This window comes from Furipterus horrens, unplaced genomic scaffold, assembly GCF_987537825.1.
Source record: "Furipterus horrens unplaced genomic scaffold, mFurHor1.1.pri manual_scaffold_1, whole genome shotgun sequence".
Lineage (NCBI taxonomy): Eukaryota > Metazoa > Chordata > Mammalia > Chiroptera > Furipteridae > Furipterus > Furipterus horrens.
In genome coordinates, this window is record NW_028327171.1 from 107,407,692 (window position 1) to 107,432,055 (window position 24,364).

General features: G+C 37.9%; 1 protein-coding gene across 3 annotated transcripts in view; it reads right to left on the reverse strand.

Moving 5' to 3' along the window:
* HACD2 (3-hydroxyacyl-CoA dehydratase 2) overlaps positions 1-24,364 on the reverse strand; it is a 108,854-nt gene that overhangs the window by 51,817 nt on the left and 32,673 nt on the right. Inside the window, exon 1 of one of the 3 annotated variants that reach the window (XM_090277577.1) lies at positions 629-695. The exons of the other annotated variants lie outside the window; for them this stretch is intronic. The gene's annotated coding sequence lies outside the window, so the exon portion shown is untranslated. Of the gene's footprint in view, positions 1-628; positions 696-24,364 lie in introns of those variants that run through there. 3 annotated transcript variants of the gene reach the window in all.

Here is a 24,364-nt window from a genome sequence, read left to right on the forward strand (position 1 = left end):
TGATACACATTGTTCTATAGCTTTTCTTCCCTAAAAAAGATCCCAAAGATCTTTTTATATCAATACATATATACATCGTTTTAATTACTGAAGCATTATGTTTTAATATCTATGCATTTTACCAAGCCCTACCCCATGCCCTCAGTGTAGAAAAATATATAAAACAGATAAACTCAAATCCTTAAACTGTAGCTCACAGAGGAAAACAATTAAATCTTGAATATTGTCAAAATGCAGTCAGGGAGAATTCAGTAACATCTATATCAGAGCAAATAAAATGGCTGGACACTTTAGTAAGGTGAAAAGAAATAACCATACATACATAATGCAAGAAAAATTAAAATAAAGCATCTAGGGGAAAGCCAAATATTAAAGCAACTGGAAGGAAGATAATAATTATGAAAAATAAGGACAGTCCAACACAAGGATAACTGTTATTCCCAAAGTAGAGAACCCAATACAAGGGACAGAAAATGTATTCAAGGGTATAATCCAAGAAATGAAAAAACTCAATTTGTACTGAAAGAATACACTGTGTTCCAGAAACAAGTGATAGTGAATGCATAAAACCAAGAAATTTCCTGGTTACATAAATACTTCATGAATCCAGACAAAAAAAGCAAGTTACCTACAAAGTGGTAAGAAAATCAGCCTGGCTTCAGACTTCTCCACAGCAACATCCAATGTCAGAAGACAATGAAGCAATGCTACAAAGGTCGAAGGGAAAGAAAGTATGTTCAAGAATATTATACCCAACCAAGATAGCATTCTAGTGCAATGACAAAAGGTAAACATCACTAAATAATGAGAGAGACTGTCACATAGTACCCATGCAACTAACATTCTTCAGAGACACCTTTATTCAGAAATTCAGTCAAACAAGAGATAAATCAAAATTAAGAATTCAGGAATGGAGAAGTCATGGTAAAAGGGCCCATAGTAGGCAATGAATGCATTCAAATGTATTGCCAAGACTTAATAATTACAGTAATTATGGTCACAGAACATAGTGTAAAGGCTTAAATTAATAATACTAAATTAATAATATAATTTAAAAAATGGAAATCGGTAAGAAGAGATGTAAAGCAAAGTGACAATAATAATTTCCTTAATAGAATTAAGAAAATTGTTGAAAACTGAAATATAGCTAAATATAATTCTTTTTTTAGGTATATTTTAGAGATTATGTTGTTACAGTAGTTCCAAATTTTTCCCCTTTGCTCCCCTCTGCCCAGTACCCCACTTCCCTCCAGCAATCCCACCCCACTTAGTTCATGTCCATGGGTCGCGCATATAAGTTCTTTGGCTTCACCCTTTCCTGTATTATTTTTAACTTCCCTTTGTTTATTTTGTACCAATCAATTATGCTTCTTAATCCCTGCACCATTTCCCCATTTCTCCCTCTCCCCACTTCCAGCTGATAACCCTCCAAATGATCCCCATACCTATGATTCTGTTCCCATTCTGGTTGGTTTAGTTGGATTTTTTTTTTTTTTTTTTTTAGATTCTGTTGTTGATAGTTATGAATTTGTTGTCATTTTAGTGTTCATAGTTTTGATCTTCTTTTTCTTAAGTAAGTCCCTTTGACATTTCATATAATAATGGCTTGGTGACGATGAACTCTTAGTTTCACCTTGTCTGGGAAGCACTTCATCTGCCCTTCCATTCCAAATGATAGCTTTGCTGGATAGAGTAGTCCTGGTTGCAGGTTGCCTTTCTTCACATTGAATACTGCTTGCCAGTCCCTTCCTGCCTGCAAAGTGTCCTCTGAGAAATCAGCTGATAGTCCTATAGGCACCCCCCTAGGCAATTCTCCACCTCTCTCTTGCTGCCCCCAGGACTCTCTCTTTATCTTTCACTTTTGGCATCTCAATCATGATGAGTCCTGGCATGGACCCCTCTGGGTCCAGCTCGCCCAGGACTCTCTGAGCTTCCCAGACCTGTATGTCCACCTCCTTCACAAAATTTGGGAAGTTTTCCTCAAATATTTCAATTCTTGCTTCCTCATTCTGCACTGGTTGACGGTTTTTTTCTTCCTTAGTTCCAAATCATTGATTTGAACCCCGGTTTCCTTCCCTTCACCATTGATTTTGTGTGGATTTTCCTTCGTTTCACTTAGCATAGACTTCACTTCTTCTCTTATGTGTTTGCTGCACTCAAGCATATCTGTAAAGCCTGTGAGCATCTTTATCACCAGTGTTTTGAATTCTGCGTCTGTGAGGTTGGCTATCTCCTCGTTGCTTAGTTCTCCCACTGGAACTTTGATCCGTTCCCCCTTTTGGGCCACACTTCTCTGTCTCCTCATTCTGACAAGCTCCTGTGTTTGTTTGCCTCTGCGTCCCAGGTAGAGCTGTCGCTCCTGTTACGTTGTAAGGGGTGGAGCCTTAGAGATTCGTCAGTACAGGGCGACCTGTTTCACCACATTTTGGCGCTGTATGTGGGGGAGGGGTCCGAGAGGGAACAATACAACCTGCCCAGCACTCACCCCTTTTTCAGGCACCTCTCCCACTTTCTTCACCAGACTGGTGCTGCTCTAGCTGCTGGCCTGGCTATTGTTCCAAGAATGGGTGGGTCTGCGGACATTCTAGAACCATGGGGGCCCTTTAAACAAGCAGACTCTGCTGAGAGACCGGTAGTTTCTGTCTCCACCCCAACTCCCCACTGGTCTGCACAGTCAGAAGCAATGAGGCTTGATTTTCCCCAGTGCTGGGACCGTGAGCTGCTAGGTCTAGTGAAGAGCTGGGAATGCTCCCCAGGTGTCCCCGCTGACTTTAAAATGTGTAACTGTGTTTTCTGCTGGCCTGCTGCTGCTGCCACCATACAGCATCCTCTCTGCCTCGGCTCTGCCCCTCCTACCTGTCTGGATGAGTATTTCTTCTTTATATCTTTGTTTGCTAGACTTCCATGAAGTTTGATTTTCTGGAACTTCTGGTTGTTTCCAGTTTTGAGGTAGCTGTATTCCTTCTTGGTTGTGGAGGGAGGCACCGTGTGTCTGTCCATGCTCCATCTTGGCCAGAAGTCTCTAAACATAATTTTAAACTAAATTTTTCATAATCATTTTGTTAAACTTAAGGGACCTCTTAGGAAATAATATATATCTCATGGTAAAAAATTTTAAATTATTTATTTATTTATTTAAATCCTCACCTGAGGTTATGTTTATTGGTTGTACAGCAAGGAAGAGAGAGAGAGAGAGACAGAGAGAGAGAGGGAGAGAGAGAAAGTGAAAGACATCAATTTGAGAAAAATCTATTGGTTGCCTCCTGAATGTGCCCCGACCTGGGATCAAACCCGCAACCTTTCTGGTGTACAGGACAATGCTCCAACCAACTGAGCAATCTGGCCAGGGCTAATTTATTTTTATTGCACTCTGACAAAAGAAATTTGTGTCCTACACTAAGTACAACAGTAAAAGTATAGCATTTATATAAGCTCTGGACTTATTTAAGGTTGGCATTTCTAAAAGATGTACTAAGAGGACATTACATTTTCTTTGTGCTAAAAGGATAGTGTTACTAAGTGTATTTATGCTTATTGTTTACTAAATTGAAATGTATACATCAGGAGATAAAACCATAGGATATATACATAGTTCATGTTCATGGATTTTCCCCGAAAAATAATTTGGCTGGGGGGCAGAGGGGGAGATCCATTTTACACTAAAACAAAAATGGGGGGTTGCTTCAAACGTGTTTCACATTTATGGCAGGCTATCTGACTTTTACTCTCAGTCCCCTGGGATGGAGCTATACTCCTCTTAGACATTAGGAAAACTTGAAAAAAAGCTGGAAAAACACTAAGGTACGCATTAAAAACATAAGGTAGAAAGATGGGCATTGGGAAAATAAAGGTAGAAAAATATCTTGAAACTGGGAGAGATTAATACATAAACAGATGTAGAGAAGGCCTGTGTACTTGTTTGGGGCAGATCACAAACTTGGCTCTGAGGTCCTTTACAACCAATATAAGGAGAGAAAACAGTTCAGTTATATAATTCAGTGTACATAAAAGAAACAGAAACAGGTGCTCTATATATTAAATAACTTCGAGCCATGTCTCTATTTATTAAATGGCTTTAGCCCTGACTGGTGCGGCTCAGTTGGTTGGGTGTCATCCCAACAACCCAAATGGTCATTGGTTTGAGTCCCAGTCAGGGCACTTGCCTACACTCTAGTTTCCGTCCCTGGTCGGGGTGCGTGTGAGAGGCAACTGATCGATTTTTCTCTCTCACACTGATGCTTCTCTCCCTCTCTTTCTCCCTCCCTTCCCCTCTCTCTAAACTAAAAAAGGCTTTGACTGTAGGTAATTTCTAGTTTATTGGATGTCCTTTATATGGTTTTCTTTCTTTCTCTTCCTTCCTTCCTTCCTTCCTTCCTTCCTTCCTTCCTTCCTTCCTTCCTTCCTTCCTTCCTTCTTTCTTTTTCTTTCTTTCTTTCTCTTTCTTTCTTTCTTTCTTTCTTTCTTTCTTTCCTTCTTTCTTTCTTTCCTTCCTTTCTTTCTTTCTTTTTCTTCCTTCCTTCCTTCCTTCCTTCCTTCCTTCCTTCCTTCCTTCCTTCCTTCCTTTTCTCTCTCTCTCTCTTTCTTTCCTTCCTGTTTCCTCTGTTTCAGATAGCCAGCTGTCAAAGTGTCTGCCACTGGCAGCTTGCTCTTCTCCCACTTAATTAAGGTTCTTACATGTAAAAAGTAACAATAAATTGACCTCAGCTGAAGGGCTCACAGGCCTCTGAATGAAATGAGATCTTTAAGGGCTTTATCAATTATCTGGAGGCTTTTAATTTGTGTGTTTACTTTTGGGGGACCTACTCTTTAAGAATAAAGTTACTGAAAGTCTCTCTGAATGAAAGCAAAATACAGACCAAAAAAATGACATGTATTTCCAACCTTTCTGAAGATAACATAAAAGGCTGTCACATTTTGAAAAAGATGAAGACAGAAAGATATTAGAAACTATTCTCTAAGAGGACACAATGAGTCAATTACAAGTCATGGAAACGCACTCAAACCTGTATATTGCAGCTAGCATTCCAACAACAAATTCACCAACCTATTATTTTATTTTTGTTATTTTTTAAATCCTCACCTGAGAACATTTTTCTTGATTTCAGAGAGAGAAATGGGGTGGGGAGAGAGAGAAAAACATCAATGTGAGAGAGAAGCATCGACTGACTGCCTCCCATGTCTGCAACCTAGGTATGTGCCCTGACTGGGAATCAAACCTGCAACCTTTTGTTGTACAGGATGACACTCCAACCAACTAAGCCACTGGCCAGGGCTGCCAACCTATTATTTTTATTGTTTATAAGCTCCGGGTGTTAGACAAGACTGCTTATAGCAGACCTGAAATATAAATGGTTCAATATATATTTCATCAGCAAGACTATATCATAAATTTTCCTTTAAAATTTTTATAAAACTGTCAGGGCCAAATAAAATTGATAGTTGAACTCATTTATAGCCATATTTTCCTAACTTGTGTTAACAATCCCTTAAGTACCCAGGATACTAGATGATAAAAAAAAATTTTTTATTAGTACCTCTATTTTAAAATTTTATTAAATATTGTCTCAATATACTTCAGAAAATTCTTTTATGTAAAGCTTTTTCAGAAGGCTGAACCCGATCCAATGGTCACTTGAAATAATACAGGATCTAATGACAAGGTTGAGAGAATAGAGTCATTCCCTTGTGACTTGAAAAGACCAACAATCACAGGATTTCACTTAAGCAAACCAAGAAATCTATTTTTATCAAACCATGTTTTTTCTCAGAGTTCTCCCAAACCATGTACATAGGAAATGAATATTGAGGTGGATGAAGTTAAACTTTGCTAGAAGGTTGTGAAAGGTTTTCCAATGATAAAGATTCTCTATTTACAAGAGTAAGGAACCAGAGCAGTTGTTTAAATATGGTGATCATTAGCTAAGAAAATCTTGGCTGTCAGAGCTAGAATGGATTTAAGAGATCAAGTTCAACCCAATACTTGATAGATGAGGAAAAGGAGGTCCAGAGAGGTAAAGTGACTTGCCAAGCTTACATAGATAGCTAAATACAACAAATTAATATTTATGTTTCAAATCCAGTGGTTATTAGTCAATATATAAATAAACAAAATTAAGTGATATAAAACCAATATGACGAAGATTAACATTCAAAATATTATAAAGAATACAAATTGCTTTTTTCTTAAAAAAAATATCAAGACTCTTAACTGGAAAAAAAAGCAAGGGCATAGTCAATTCATATGAAAATGAACTTTATATAGTAAACAAACATGGAATTATTTTAAATTTCAGAATTAGCAAAATATGCAATAAAACAAAAGTACCTATGATCTTATATTATTGACTTAGTGAATATTAAAAATAATCAGAATACATAAATATTGGCATTATATTAAAACCACCATACTCATATATTGCAAATGGCCCAATCCTTTTACAATTCAATTTGGCAATATTTTTCAGAGTTAAAATAATATTCATATTCTTTGAATTAGTAATATCTGAAAACGTACACAAAAGGCATAAACCAAAGACTAAACTGTCTATATATCAACAGAAATATTGGTTGAAAAATTATTAATAATATTTTAAAATGGGAACAACCTAAACATTCCCCACTAAGGAAGACATAATGATACATCTATTTTGATGAGGTATTTTATAGTAATTTTAAAATATTAGTGAATATAAGATGAGCCTGAACCATCTTATATCATAAAGCAAGGAAGTTATCAAAGATGACTGGGGTTCTTGTCAAAAAGAACTTGGGAGACAAGCTAAAGATGTTCCCAATGACCAAAGACGGCCAATTCAAGAATTAAAAAGAAGAGCGGCAATGAACTGAATCATATCAAATATGTTAAAATTCATGAGTTTGTGATGATAAAATGAGAGAGAGAGAGAGAGAGAGAGAGAGAGAGAGAGAGAGAGAGAGAGAGAGAGAATGTGAGCACAGTGTTAGTGCCTGCCTGAGGAAAATTATATCTTTGGTTCTGTATGAGAAGAAAGGTACATAAAGTAACATGAAATATTAGCCCTCATTTTGTCTTAAAGATTTATTTATTTTTAGAGAGAGGGGAAGAGAGGGAGAAAGAGAGGGAGAGAAACACCTATGTGAGAAAGAAACATCCATAGGCCACCTCCTGCATGTGCCCGGATGGAGATTGAACCACAACCCAGGCACGAGCCCCGTCAGGGAGTTGAACCAGCGACCCTTTGCCTTGCGGAACGACACCCAACCAACTGAGCCACACCAGCCAGGGCTCATTTTGTTTTAAATTACAGACTAATGTTAACAGTTCTCAGAACTGGATTCTTCCCTCAAAATTAAAAACTTTTTTTTCTCCTTTTGGATTTAATGAAGTACTGCTAGCTAAAGCCAGTCTGACGTGGTAAGAGAGATGTCAGACTGATGAGAAGTGTTGCTGCCTGACTAAAAACCAAACCCAAACCTTTTTAAAGATTAAAAAAAATTTATGTGGGGAAAAACCCCTACAAACTTTCACTGGTCTTCTTTAGAGGATTCTGAAAAACCAGTACATTATTCTGGAAACTGGTATATAAAGGGAAAGGATCAAGCTTAAAAAAAATTACAAAGAATCAGGGAAAGCAGTAACCTCTGGGAAAAGGGGGCGGGAACTATATAGCTGGAAAACCAGGGTGGGACTTTCTTCTTGTTGTATATCCTTTTGTGTCTTTTGAATTTTGTACCCTTGTGAATAAATTACCTACAAGAGAAATTTGACTATCACTATAGATTATATAACAAAATACAAAATAATTATATTAAAAGAAAAAACTCAGAAATCAAATGATAGCCACTCTGATTATAACGAAGTAAAAACTGCATATGCGTATAGACCAGGCCTGGAAAGAAACACAGGAAAACAAAACTGTTGACCAGAATTACAGAATTTAGGGTCATTTTTTCTTTTCTTTAAATGAATTGCGTTGTTATGTTATATAATGTTACTTGTCCAATAAATAACATTAAAGTGTTTTTAAGTGGAAAACAGTATTTTCACTTTCTCTGTTACCCAAACTTAAGAAAAGCCTAGCTATTGGATTCTTGAGCCAGTATTCAAAGCACCAAGAACCATTTGGGTGAAACTTGACTTTTATTGTAGGTAAGAGATCTAAGAAGGATAAAAGAAAGGGTCAGTTGAGGACTGTTCATAGACTAGATGTTTAAAAATGCAATGACTGTGACCAGCTCTATTTTCTCATCCCTGCACTAATGCGGGGGTGGAGGTGGTGGTGGCATTCACTGAGGAGGAGGCCAGCAGAACATGGAAAGAGCCTGTCAACAGCACATAAAAGACACACCCTGAAAACACTGCTTGCAAGAGTGAAGCTTGTCAAGTACTGCAGAGGCTGGGAAAGCGAAGAGAAGAGAAAGAGCAATTATAACCTGAACCTAACAATTCCTCAGCTAAATTTAACTAGGGAGGTGGAATATATCTGCAGCTTGAAAATGATAGGCAAATGAATGCTCAGGTACAAAAAGACTCAAACCTACATAGAACTTTAAATGGTCATTGTAAAATAATTCTATTTTCATTTCAATCATCTGCTATTATTCTGATAATATTTCAATTGTGAGCCCACAAAATAAATAAACGGCCTCAGGGACAAATAAGGAAATTCTAGGCTTGGAGCAAAATCTTTTATTTCTTGTTATAAGATAAATCAAGTAAGACTTTATTAATGCCAAACTTTTCAAAAACCCAACTTTAAACATTTTCAGCTATAAATAATGAAAATTAAATACTAACTTTTATTTACCTTCTGAAGGCTGAAATGGAGTTATTTATCCAAAGTTTTATGTCAAGCGATATCTCAGTTAATATATTTATTACCACTGAACTATGTTCACAAATAATGTCAAACTCTACTACTTAAATCCTAAAATACATTATGCTAAAATACACATGCTTTATATGCATATAAATGCATATCAAAATGGTAACAATAATTATTTCTGGGTAATTAGATAATTTTCTTCTTTTTGTCTTTCTGTATTAGCTGAATATCTTTTTTACAATGTTCATATGTTACTTTTACATAGAAATAAGGTTACTTTAGAATATAAAGCCTTTTCACTTAAAAAAACTTTCCACAACCGATTTAATATTGCAAATTCTATTAAAAACAAAAATGGGTACAATTTTAGTTAAATAATGTGTAATTGTTTTCACACATAGCTGATTTACAATAGCCGATTTATAATTATTTTAGCAAACATAAAATCATATAGAATAAAACATTATAATCCAAACAGCTTTTGGAAGAGTTTATTTATTCAAGTACCCCCTATTCTAATGAAGTCTTTGCTGGGAGAAGGAGATCATATATAAGGTCATTACTGAGATTTATGACCATGTATATTACTTAAGGATAAACCAATCAATGATTCTGCATCTCAAATCCAACTTTAAAAATATAAAGCAGATTAACTATTCACATGAAGTACTAGAATATCACTATACTCTTTTTCCAAGTGGATGGACTCAACAGGTTTGAGACTTGAGCAACCATCCAAATCCTTTGTGGCTGCCACTACTAGTTGCTTATTCACTGTGGATTCTCCCTCTCCTCCCTGCTAACAGAGTGCTTATCTTATGGGAAGCAGTATTCGTACCCTGCTAAAACACTCACTTCCTTGGAATCCTGTAGAATTGGAGGAAGCCATGTGGCACAGTTCTAATCAATGAAAAAAATTAACTGAGAGTTTCTGGAATGTGACATGACACCACATAACTCATCATAGCCGTCTTGTAACTATGGAACCACATGCATGGATACAGAAGCCACACAACACTGACGGTAGAGCAAAAAGACAGACCTATTACATGGGAAAAAGAGATCCTCATTTGGTTAAAGCACAGCAGTCAGAACCCTGACATGGAGAGCCAATGTAATCCTACTTACATACTCTTTCTTTTACAGATGAGAAAATGAACCCAAAATCTGAAAGGAATTTGGATGGCCTTAAGCAGTCAAAGTATATTCGAGTGCAGGACTAGGTAACAGTTTTTAAAGAAGCTATTTCAATTATACTTTGCAGCCACGAAGACTAATGGCATAAATAAAGAAATACGATAAAATTTTGGTGTAACAATTCCTCTGGTTAACAATTTTCTTTATCATTTATGAAAGAGTTCATATTTCAAAAAAAAAATCGCTAGAGCCCTGGCTACTGTGGCTCAGTGGATTGAGCATCAGCCTGCGAGCCAAGTGTCACTGGTTCGATTCCCAGTCAGGTCCCCAGTTGGGGCACGAGTGAGAGGCAACCACACAGTGATGTTTCTCTCCCTCTCTTTCTCCTTTCCCCTCTCTCTAAAAATAAAATAAATAAATAAACAACTAAATAAATTATTTAAAAAAATCACTAGTATATTATGTCTAAAAACAAAACAAAAAAGATGCTTTCTTTTGCAATTTTGACATGTGGTATTTGTGAGTACCTTTTAAAAACATCTTTTTGGAGCCAAGAATGTGGCAATCAATGCCAGGTCAAGACCTCCCAGATATAAATGCAGTATTTACTGAGGTATTTAACTATCATAATAGATGCTTATTCTTTAATAAATCATTTTCTTTAAGTGCTGGATTTATAATTATCCTGTCCCCCTACAGAGGTTTTTAAATTTTTTCTTTTCTTTTTCTTTTTTTAAGAGGGGAAGGCAAGGGGAGAGGCAGAGAAATGAGAAACATCAATGTGAGGGAGATATCAGTTGCCTCTCGAATGTGCCCCGACCTGGGACCGAACCTTCAACCCAGGCACGGGAAATTGAACTGGTGACCTTTGGGTTTACAAGACGATGCCCAACCAACTAAGCCACTCTGGCCAGGGTGCCTGTACAGAGGTTTAAAAGAAAAGCTCCAGCCATGAGAACCATACTCTAAGCATATCAGCCACAGACATGAGATGAAAATGTTATGAAAGGAGATAAACTTCAGAGAACTAGGAAATATGTATTTTACTTGATTCTCTACAGTAAATAAAGTACTGTGAGGGATCACTTTACTTTGAACTCTAAAGAAATTTAGTAAACATTTATGGGCTGAATATGCAAATGAACCATAAGAATAATGAACAGAGATCACACTTCCCAGAGCAGGTTCCTGTTAAGTTAAGAGAAAAGCCTTTCCAGGCTAGTTTTAGAGTGAAGAGGGTTCCACTTTCCTCACAGTGTGTCACTGTGAAGCTCAAGCCCTAGCAGGACACCCCCCTACTGGTGGAATCTATACTGAGAGTCACCAGCTCACTTGCCTCCTACCATGTATCCATGTAATCCTAAAGAACTTGACAAGGTGACCAGAAACTCTGTATTAGGTGGTTATCAGTTAGACCAAGCAATTCTTTAGATTACAGGAAATAAAGGGAGAAACAAATTAGGCTATATTGTAGCTCAAACTACACCAATGATACTATAACTTACTATGTATTAAGAGCATTCTATGCATCGGCCACAGTTGTTCATCCTTTACTTACATTAACTAGCATACTTTGCATACATTCTCATGAGGTAGGTGCTATTATTTTCCTCAGTGTATAGACGAGGAAGATGAGGTCCTGAGAAGGTAAGTAACTCATGCTAAATCACACAATCTGTAAGTGGTAGAAAAACCAGAATTAAACCAAGGCAGTTAGGCTTCAGAGTGCATGCTCTTAACTACTAAGCTATACTAACTCCAACCATAGGAAGTATAAAATCAGGCAAAACAAGCCTGTGATGATTTTAAACTATGCTCACAAATTCTTTGATTCTCCTCCCTTTAAGAGGTAGAACTTAGTTCTCCACCCCATGAGTGCAAGCTGGACTCAGAGATTTGCTTCAAACGAATACAAAAAAGTAGACGTAATGGTGTGTGACATTAGAGACTGGATCATAAACACACTGTTGCTTCCTTCTTCCCCTGCCCATTGGACCAGTCATTCACTCTGGGGGAAGCCAGCTGCCATGTCAGAGGGACATCCCAGCAGTTCTACACGGAGAAAACCAAATGGTGAGAAACCGAGGCCTCCTGCCAACAGCATGTGAATGGGCTATACCTTAAAAGCAGGTCTTCAGTTACACCCAAGTCTTCCAGTGACTGCAGTCCTGCCTGATACTTGACCGCACACATGAGAGAAACTGAACCAAAACCAACCAAGCTGCTCCTGATATCCTGACCTACAGAGACTAGGAGACAGAAAATGTCTGCTGTTTTAGCCCACTCAATTTTGGGGTAATTTTAATGTATTACTAGATTACCATAGAACCTTTCACCAGAACCATATTTTCAATATAAAATTATATTCTGGTAAGCTATAAATTCTGTAATTACTTAGTGATTTCGAGTGTCCATTCCTCCCTGGAAACAATAACCGTTTTGACCACTGCAGCAGGGCAAACAACATATTCATCTTATGTCCCTTCAAAAACCATAATAAAGACCCCTGGCCAGGTAGCTCAATTGGTAAGAGCATCATCCTGATACAACAAGGTTGCGGGTTTGATCCCTAGTCAGGGCACATACAAGAGTCAATCAATGAATGCATGGGTAAGCGGAACAACAAATCGTTGTTTCTCTCTCTCTTTCTCTCTCAATTAAAAAAAAAAATCAAAAAGAAAAACATAATAAACTAATTATAGTTTGAGATTCTATCCTACTTACTTTATCAAAAATTAAACCACCTATATTAGACATATATATGTACAAAAATGATTCCTTCCTTAAATTGTCACATACTCTTTGGTTTTTCTCTTTTCTTATAGGTCAATAAAGAAACAATATATTACAGCTCCAAAAAATCTATCTTTAAGAGCAAGCTGTCTATTTAATTCCTGACAGTCTACTCAAGGTGCTAATCTACCATTATTTATAGATCCCTGATTCCTTTCTGAGCAGCTGTCATTAACAGAACAACTTAGGAGTTCAAAACACCCTTTATTCAACTCAAATGCCTCCTGAAATTATTAGTCATGCCTCTCAAGACTAAAACTGTGATAAAGGGTAAAGATGAACTGAACCTCAAAAAGACTGTGGAAAAGAGCCACCATTAAGCACACCAAGATTAGCTGACACTTTAAAAAAGCCTAATTCTTGATTATTCAGGTTCCTTTGGTCAGGTTTGGGACTTTCTGGGGGTGTTTCTTGCACCAAGTTTTAACTATGGCTTTCAAGGCACTCCAGAGCTGTCCTTCGGGAACCCATGTATGCTCAGAAGACAAACACAGGTCTACCTCTTGGTGCAGAAAGAAAAGGAAGAAACAGCAAACTTGCTTCTAGTCTAGAAGTACTTGGTACTTTCTGCCCACCCTGTTCTCCTCTGCCCCACACTTTAGAAATGGTATTCTGCCCTCGAGCTGTCCCATGCAAACATTAATTGTCTAAAGGAAGAAGATCAGGGACATGACCAGGAACCATACCTGGGCAGTAAGGGTTGAGGAGAGTCTGAGAACAAGGAATGCAGAAGGAATAAATGGGGAAGAAAGTAGGGGGGAGATGGAAAAAATGAGCAAAAATCAAGAAATAGGAAAAATAAGTGAGAGGAAGAAATGGTAAGAAGGAAGGGGAAGAGGGGTGGAGAGATTTCAGAGTGGGGCATGAGAGCAGAGACAGGATGAGAATATAGAGGGGCAGAGAAATGATTTCCCTGAAGGGAAAGAGAAGCAGAGGGAAAATGATGAAAAGGCAAAGAAGTGGAGTCAAGGCTTATGTGTCTAGGTTTCCAGGTAACTAGTAAAACTGGTAATGCCACAAACAGATCCAGAGAACAGGAGAAAGAGGAGATCTGAGGTAAAATGAGTTCAGTTCTGTACATCTTGAATTTGTGGTATTTGTAGAGTAACCAGTGGAGATGTCCAACTGGGTGGCTGGGATGGAAATTCTGGAGATAACTGTGGCCCAGAAGGGCATATGTGGGAGCCGCTGAAGGTACAGAAAGGTGTGGTGAAGGCACACAGGGAGATGCTATAGGGGAAGTAAACAAAGGCTAAAGCGAGCACCAGCATGAGGGACATACAGAGAGAGAGCTAATGGAAGACTGTAAGGACAGGTGCTGGTGGCCTGAAGGATAGGAAGAGAGCAGAGAGACGGAGACTGGGCAGGTAGAAGAGTGAATAATCCCACCTTGAGGGGCAGCAAGGAAAATGTTGTCCTCAGGGAAAGCCGGGCTTCCATTAAGGTAAGAAAGCTGAGGAAATATTCTGAGAAAACAGAGGTGAGCTTGTTTACAATGAAAAAAGTTCCAAAAAGCACCTCTCCTTCTGTGCACCTATACTTTGAACTTATTCTTTGGGCAGTTTTTGTCACAAAGTGCTTCATGTCTGTGTCCTTGATAGAGAGCACAACTGGGCCCGCTGCTGTTTGTATTTGTAGTGCTTAGTCAGTGCACTGTCTGCCACCCAGCAGAAACTCAATAAATGCTTGGAGGTTCTCTTTTAAAGGGCACTGGAAAGTATGCATGAGTAAATGCCTTAAAAGTTGATACTAAGGATTTATTCATTAGAGACAAATTACAGCTGTACAAAGATTTAGCTATAGGTGTAGTTATAATGTGCATATCTTAAAACTACCTACATATTCAACAAACTGAGCACTGGTTAGCCTCATGATATGTCTATACAAGTGAATACTATACATCCTCCAAAAATCTATTCAGGTCAACAATAACATATAAAGCCATACAAAAACTACACACTCAGCGCAACTAAAAGACATGTAAGATTAGAGGCTCAAATCACTTGTATACAGAAAAACAGACACCAAATTCCAGCAGAGCTACCTCTTGAACTCCCACTAAAAACATGCGTGGTAAGTGAGGAGTTTGGAAAAAAGACATGAATGAGGGAAGAGAGGCACAGAGGGCCTAAATTTAAGCTAAAATCAGCCCAGAAAGAGGCAGTCTACCCTAAGTACAAAAATACTGAAAAACATCTTGTCAGTCAGAACAAGGGACTTAAGTCTATGGGACTCGAATGACAATCTCAAAAAGGCCCTGCAAGGGGTTAATAACCAAAACTTATAAAGAACTTATAAAACTCAATACCAAAAAAACCCGAGACAATCCAATTAAAAAATGGGCAAAGGACCTGAATAGATACTTCTCCAGAGGACAAAAAGATGGCTAACAGACATATGAAAAGATGCTCAATGTCACTAATCTTCAGAGAGATGCAAATTAACCACAGTGAGATATCACCTCATATCCGTCAGAATGGCCATCATCAATAAATCAGCAAACAAGTGCAAGGAGGATGTGGAGAAAGGGGAACCCTTTTGCACTGTTTGTTGGAATGCAGACTGGTGCAGCCACTGTGAAAAGCAGTTCAGAGATACCTCAAAAAATTAAAAATGAACCAGCCTTTTGACCCAACAATTCCACTTCTGGGAATATATCCAAAGAAACCCAAAACACTAATTCAAAAGAGCATAAGCACCCCTATGTTCATTGCAGCATTATTTACAATTGCCAAGGTATGGAAGCAGCCCAAGTGTCCGTCAGTAGATGAGTGGGTAAAACAGCTATGGCACATTTACACAATGGAATACTACTTGGCCATAAAAGAAGAGAACTTTACCCTTTGCGACGGTATGGATAGACCTCGAGAACCTTATGCTAAGTGAAATAAGCCAGTCAGAGGAAGAGAAATACCATATGATTTCACTTATATGTGCACCCTAATGGACAAACTGAACTAACACGTAAAATAGAGACAGACTCATAGATGGAGAGCAGGACGACAACTATGGGGGGTGGTACATAGTGGGTGCAGAGACTGAGCAAAAAGAAAGAAGGACTCATGCACGTGGATAACAGTATGGTGATTGTGGGGCAGGGGGGAGAGGCATATAAGGGGTATAAATGGTAATGGAAAAATGCAAGAAAAAAGAAAGGCATTGCTTCTGGGGTAGAAATGGCTAAAAAGGGAAGGGAGAAATGCCTTTTGGTGACTAAATGTTGAAGTAAAGAGGAAGAGGAGAAAATTTAGACTCCTGCAAAACACAAACGCAAGAGCTAAAACAAACAACTCAAATCCCCAGTGACCTTCTTAAACAAAAAGCCATCCATTGAAGAGACTACCCTTCACTACATTTACAGATAAAAGCATTCTCAAAATAGAAATCCTATAAACCAACTCAAACTTCCAACTCTGTCCACACAGTAAATAGATAAAAGCAATTGACAACTATACAAAAGTACTATCAGAAGAAAAAAAGAGGATCAAAACATTTCAGCACATGAACATGCACTCCAGAAAACAATCACAAAAACTCGAACATAAGACTCCAAAGTGAATTAAATATGATTAAATAAGTATTTCGGAATATAAAAATTATTTGTAATGGGAAGTTCAAAAATGCATAACAGAAATGTACAAAAGCAGACAGAAGTAAAAAAACTGCTTGAACTCAGGAGAGAAATAGAAGAAAAAGACAAGATCATACCTGAAATGAAGACTGAATTTCAAGGTGATTAAGGAAGAATAAATTTAAATAAAGATTTAATAAGAATATTGAGGAAAGAGAGCAAAACAACCAAGAGGATGAAAATAAGATATAAATAAATAACTAACTAAATAAATAAAGTGATCAGAGAAAAAGTGGTTGAAAGGAGAGAGATGGAGAAGATCCAACCTACATATATTTTGCAATCCCTGAAAATCAGAAACAGACTAATGAAACAGAACTAAAACTTAAAACTATAATCCCATAAAACTTTCTGGAAGTAAAAGGTCTAAATCTATACATGGAAAGGGCATAGCAGGTACCCAGAAAAACTGTCCTGCAATGGTCAACTCAAAGGTACATTCTAGTAAAACCTAAACTTTAAATGTAAAGAAAATATCCCCAGCAAAATGGAAGAACAGTATTATTTAGCTACTCACATAAACATCTATTTAAAGAACTATCCATACCCAAAAGTACCTTCACAAGAGCTAAGGATTCCAGTTGAGAGATTACAGCACCTGGGAAATAAGACAACACTCACTGAAGAGAGTAGGAAGAAGAATTTCACATTACCTGTGCCATCCTGATCTCAAGCCCAGGCAGCAGAGCACAGAAAGTGGTCCCCTTCACCTGGGGAGAGGGGTTAAGTAAAAACCCAATTTTGCCACATACCCATCACTAGGCCTGTGGCTATAGCTTCAGGATACAGGCCTGTCCCAGGGCCAGATCAGACCCTGCAGTCCCAGGGTTCAGGCCAGCCCCCAACAGTCACAGGCTGCTGTGGCTGCAGGGTCAAGGCTGGCCTCAGTAGATTCCTGGCACTGGGCCAGTCCCCAATGACCTAGGCTCTAGAATCACCCAGTGTCAGGTAAGCCTCCACAGCTGCAAGCTCCAGGCCAGGGTCCACAGACCTAGAACTCAGACCCATCCCAGTGCCCAAGGCCCTTGCAGATCCAGACACGATTCAGCTCCACCCCAGGAGACCTAGGCACCAGGCCCACCCACTCACTGACCCAGGCATCAGGCCAGTCTGCCCAGGCTGACTGGTGAAGGGCTGTCCCTGCTGAAGCAGTACATAAAGACTAAAAGAGGTGCCTACATTTTCAAATGTGCAGACATCATTGCAAGGCCACAATAATCATGAATAACCAGAGAAACATGACATTACTAAAGGAACAATATAAAGTACCAGTAATTGACCATAAAGAAATGCAGATCCATAAACTGCATGATAAAGAATTCAAAATAATTATCTTAAAGAAGCTTAGTAAACTATAAGAAAACACAGAGAATAAAACAAAATAAAGAAAACAATTCAGGAACAAAATGAGAAATTCAACAAAGAAAGCATAAAAAGGGAATCAAATAGAAATTCCGGAAATGAATAACACAATGAGTGAACAGAAAAATTCAATAGAGAATTACAACAGCAGACTCAACAAGCAGAAGAAATAATTAGTAAGTTGAAGACAAGTCATGAGAAATTTCATGGTCAGAGACACAAAATGGAAAAAGAATTAAAATAGATGAAAAAAGCCTATGGGACACCATCAAGTTAACCAATATATACACATTAAATGAGTCCCAAAGGAGCAGAAAAAGGGGTAGAAAGCTTACTTTAAACAAAATGACAGCCCTAGTCAGTTGGCTCGGTTGGAGCGTCATCCTGAGCACCAAAAGATTTCAGATTCGATACCCCATCAGGGTGTGTAGGGGAGGCAAATGACCAATGTATCTCTCTCTCTCTCTCTCTCTCTCTCTCTCTCTCTCTCTCTCTCTCAAATTCAGTAAACATATCCTCAGGTGAGGATTTAAAAAGAAACAAACTAGTAATGAAACCTCAGCAGAATCCTTGCAGGCCAGGAGACAGTAGGATGATATATTCAAAATGTTGAAACAAGAGCTGCCAAACAAGAATATTATACCAGGCAAAGATGTCCTTCAGAAATGAAGCTGAAATAAAATAAAGATTTTTCTTGATTAATAGAAGCTCTGAGATTCATTATCACTAGACATGCCTTAAAAGAAATGCTAAAGGGAATACTTCAAGTTGAGATGAAGGGACATTAACAACATGAAAACTTAAAAAGTATAAAATTCACTATAGAGGTAAGAATATAATCAAACTCCAAATACTGTGGTATTGTAATGGTGGTACATAAATTGCTTTAAACTCTAGTATAAAAGTTAAAAGACAAAAGTATTAAAAATAACAATAGCTACAATAATTTTTAAATGATACAGAATATATAAAATATGTAAATTGTGACATCAATAAAGTAAAATGTAGGGAAGAAGTCAAAGTGTAGAGTTTTTATATGCAAAGCTAGGTGATTATCAGTTTAAGAGACTGTTATAAGATGCTTTCTGTAAACCTCATAGTTACTGCACGTGTGCGCGCGTGCGCATGCGCACACACACACACAGTGCAGTAGATACAAACAAACAAAAAAAGGAACCATAGAGACCACTATAAAAAAAAAAAATCATCATATCACAAAGGAAGACAGAAGAAGAAAGAAACCAGAGAAAAGTCAGACAGCAATTAACAAAATGGCAACAGTAACAGTATCAATAATTATTTAAAATGTAAATAGATTAAATTTCACAGATAAGACACAGAGTAGCTGAATTTAAGAAAAAAGATCCAACTATGTGCTGCCAACCAGAAATTCACTAAAAGTGAAAGACTGAAAAAATATATCCCATGCAAATGGTAACCAAAAGGGAACAGTTAGCTACATTATATAAGAAAAAATAAACTTTAAGTCTAAAAGTATCAGAAAAATCATTATATAATGATAAGGGGATCAATTCATCAAAAGGATATAACAATTGTAAATATATATGCACCCAATATCAGAGCACCTAAACATATAAAACAAATATTAAAAGAGCTGAAGGGAAAAATAGACAACAATAAATAATTGTAGGGGCCTTTTAATATCCCATTTTCAACAACAGATAGATCATCCTGATAGATAACAAGCAAACAGCAAACATCAAAGACCAAATGAATTTAACAAACACATACAGAACATTCCTTCCAACATCAGGAGAATACAGATCCTTTTCCAGTGCACATGGATCATTCTTTAGTATAGATCACACGTTACTCCACAAAACGTATCTTAAAAAAAGAGTAAAATTATTTCAAGTATTTTTTCTGACCACAATGGCATGAAACTAGAAACCAATAACAGGAGTAAACTTGGAAAATTAGAAATCAAAGTGGAAATAAAAAATGAAAATGAAAATATACACAACATACCAAAACGTATGGGATGCAGTATAAGCAGGTCTAAGAGGGAAGTTTATAGCCATAATGCTTATATAATGAAAGAAAATCTCAAATAACTTTATACCTCATGAAATTAGAAAAAGAAGATCAAACTAAACCTCAAGTTAGCAGAAGGAAGGAAATAATAAAGAAAAGAGCAGAGCCCTGGCTGGTGTGGCTCAGTGGATTGAAACCAAAGGGTTGCCAGTTCGATTCCCAGTCAGGGCACATGCCTGGGTTGCAGGCCAGGTCCCCAGTTGGGGGCGTGTGAGAGGCAACCACACACTGATATTTCTCTCCTTCACTTTCTCCCTCCCATTCTCTCCCTCTTAAAAAAAAAAAAACAAAAACAAGAAAAACAGAGCAGAAATACTCATAAATAAAACAGCAACTAAAAAAACAATAGAAGAAGCTCTGCCTAAGACACAGAGGCAAACGCACACAGGAGACTTCTGGCCAAGATGGAGGCCTAGACTGACACACTCCGTCTCCCTCTACAACTAAGAAGGAATACAATTACTGCAAAACCAGAAATAACCAGAAGCTCCAGAAAATAAATGGAAGTCCAACGTATGAAGTCATAAACAAGTGGTGCTCGTCCGGATGGGTAGGAGGGGCAAAGCTGGGGCGGAGAGGTCAAGCTGTGCTGGTGGTGGCAGCAACGGTGACGGGGGTGGGATGGCAGTAAGCATAGACACCCGTGTTTAAGGGGAGGTGAGAAGCGCCTGGCGAGCATCCCTGGCTGTAGACCAGACCCATCAGCTTGATTCCAACGCCAGGGAAGGCAGACCCTCATTGCCTTGGACTGCGAGACCCAGAGGGCGTGGGGACAGAGGAGGAAACTCCTGGTCTCTCAGCAGAGAGTGAACAGTAGGAATCCATCTTGGACCCCCACTCCCACAGAAAACACCACAACGTGATGAGAAGGGTTGCGCGGTTGTGACAAGTGCATGGGGCTCCGCCCCCTATAGCGTAGGAGGTGTGACAGCCCTGCCCAGGAAGAAAAGGTAAACACAAAACTGTCAGGATGGCACAGATCATGATAGAGATCCTGGTGATGCAGCTGATCAGACAGCAAGTATCTAATCTAACGGCTCAGCAGATAGGAAATCTTTCTGAGGCACAGTTCAGAGCTTTAGTTATAAGAATGCTTACAGACCTAACGGCAGATCTTAAACAAGACAGGGAAGGAATGAAGGCTGGTCCTGCTGAAATGAACAAAAAACACATACGAAACTAGTGGTGAGGGCAAGAAAACCAGGGATCAAATCAACAAATTGAAGCACAGGGATGGAACAAACAGTCAACCAGTGCAGAAAGAGGAAACGAAAAGTGAGGAAAATGAGGAGAAGCTCAGAAACCTATGGGACAGCTATAAGTGGGCCAACAGCTGAATCATAGGGTTGCTAGAAAGTGAAGAAGAAGAACTAAAAATGGAAAAATTATGTGAAAAAATAATGAAGCAGAACTTCCCTAACTTGGGGAAGGAAATAGACTTACTTACAGGTCCAGGAAGTACAGAGAGTTCCAAAACAAATGGACCCAGGGAGAACCACACCAAGACACATTATAATCAAAATGTCAAAAATTAAGGATAAAGAGAGAATCTTAAAAGCAGGAAGAGAGAAGAAGAGAATTACGTACAAAGGGATCCCAACAAGACTCTCAGCTGATTTCTCAAAAGAAACTCTGCAGGCAAGAAGGGACTGGCAAGAAATATTCAAAGTAATGAAAAGCAAAACCTACAACCACAATTACTCTGTCCAGCAAAGCTGTCATTCAGAATAGAAGGGCAGAGAAAGTGCTTCCAGGACAAAGTAAAACTGAAGGAGTTCATCAGATCCAAACCACTGTTATATGAAATGTTAAAGGGACTTGTTTAAGAGAAAGAGGATCAAAACCATGAACATTAAAATGAAAACTGCATCACAACAACCAACAGCAGAAGCTAGGGAACCAAAACAAAAGCAAACTAAGTAGGCAACGAGAGTGGGAAAAGAATTATAGGTATGGGGAACATTATGGAGGGAGGTCAGCAGGGAGGGGTAAGGGGAGAAAGGGAGGGAGATGATGCAGGAATTAAGAAGCATAGTAGGAGGGAGTGGAGTAGACAGGAAGATGTTGAGAAGAGCTATATGTACAACCAATGGGCATGGACTAAGGAGGGGGACAACCGGAGGGGGGGGTCACTAGGTGGAGGGGAACAAAGGGAAAAGAAATTGGGACAACTGTAACAGCATAATCAATACAGCATATTAAAAAGAACAGAAAGATCAATAAAACTAAGAGTTGATTTTTTAAAAAGACAAACAAAACTTACAAACCTTTAGTTAGATTTTAAATAATGAGAAGACTCTAATAAATAAGATTATAAATGAAAAAAAGAGACATTACACCTGATACCACCAAAATATAAAGGATCATAAGAGACTACTATAAATACTTACATGCCAACAAGTTGGATAACCTAGAAGTAAAGGATAAATTCCTAGAAATACAACCTATCAAGACTGAATTGTTAAGAAACTGAAAATTTCAACAGACCAATAATGAGTCAAAGAGATTGAATCAATAATCAAAAACCTCCAACAAAGAAAAGCCCAGGACCTGATGGTTTCACTGGTAAATTCTACCAAACATTTAAAGGAGAACTAATACCAGTCCTTATTAAACTCTTCCAAAAAAACTGGAGAGGGAATACTTCCAAACTCATTTTATGAGGCCAGCAATATCCTGACAGCAAAGCCAAAAAAAAAAAAAAAAAAAAGAAAAGAAATTACAGGCTAATATTCTTGAGGAACACAGACACAAATCAAATTCAACACCACATTAAAAATTATATATACTGTAATCAAGTGATATTTAACCATAGTATGCAAGAATGGTTCTTCAACACATGCAAATCAATAAACGTAACACACCACATTAAAAAAATGAAGAATATCATGTGATTATCTTAATAGATGCAGAGAAAGCATCTGACAAAATTCAAAACCTTTTCATAATAAAAACTCAACAAATGATACACAGAAGAGATAAATCTCAACATAATAAAGGCAAAAATGAGAAGCCCACAGCTAATAACATACTCAATCGTGGACAGCTGAATGCTTTTACCTAATATCAGGAACAAGACAAAAATGCCCACTCTTACCATTTCCATTCGGTGAAGTACTAGAAGTCCTAGCCAGAGCAATTAGGAAAGAAAAAGAAATAAAAGGCATCCAAATTGGAAAAGAAGTGAAATTGTTTCTGTTTGCAAATGACATAATCCTGTATGTAGTAAACTCTAAAGAATCCACCAAGAAATTGTTAAAACTAATAAATAAATTCAGTAAAGTTGCAGGATACAAAAATCAACATACAAATATTAGTTGCATTTCTATACGCTAACAATGAACTCTGAAAAAGAAATTAAGAATACAATCCCATTTATAATAGCATCAAAAATATACTTAGGAATAAAATTAGCCAATGTTGTAAAAGATCTGTACTGAGAAGTATAAGACACTGATGAAAAGAGTGAAGAAAAAAAATAAATAGAAACATATACTGTGTTCATGGGTTGAAAGAATTACTATTATTAAAATGCCCATACCACCCAAAGTGATCTACAGATTCAATGCAATCCCTATCAAAATTCTAACAGCATTTTTCAAAGAAAAAAAAAATCACATGGAACCACAAGACAGCAAATAGCCAAAGCGATCTTGAGTAAAAAAAAAAAAAAGAAAGCTGGAGGCATCATACTACCTAAAAGCTATAATAATCAAAATATAGTATAGCCCTAAAAACAGATATACAGACCAAAGGAACAGAGCCTAGAAATAAATTCAAACATTAAGTTGATTGATCTTCAAAAAAGGAACCCAGAACACACAATGGGGAAAGGATAATTTCTTTAACAATTGATTAATAAGTGTTGAGAAAATGGAATATCCACAGGACACAGATCTGATCAGATCACCAGGGAGTGGCTGGTGGAGGAGGATGTTGCCCGAGGCAATGGCAACAGTCTAGGACAGATCGGCTGAGAGCTGAATGCCTTCAGAGCACATGGAGTTATGGGCCAGAAGATTTAAAATAAAAGGAGGCACAGACCGGATGTCCGGCTCTTACTGGAGGATGCCTGGATGACTGTGCTGCAGCTGCCTGCATTTCCCAAGGGATGGCATTTTGGATGGGAGAAGAAACTCCGGGCACAGCCTAGGATCAGGCTGGCCTTGCAGAGGGTGGCAGGTTTATTCTTTGGGTGTTCTAGAGGGGATGGACTCTGAGGCAGAAGCCTGCCATTCTTCCAAAATTGTGTAGCTTTTGTACCTTATGTTGTTTTAGTTTGTAAACTAACCCTACAGAAATAAGATAATTAAAAACTAATAGGGGGAATAAGGGAACTCAGGAGTTAGCTTAGCCTTAATTGATGGGTTTAGGGGATTAAAGCTATAACTAAGAGTAAATGAGTTTAGCCTTAATTGATAGGCCTAAGTGACTAATGCATGTGGAAAGCTGTTACAGTGATCCCTCACTTATCGTGGGTATTACGCTCTAGATGCCCCACCACCCCCGCGATAGGTGAAAATTGGTGAAGTAGGAACCTTACATTTATTTTAGTATTTATTGACTTTACTGGTTTGGCTCA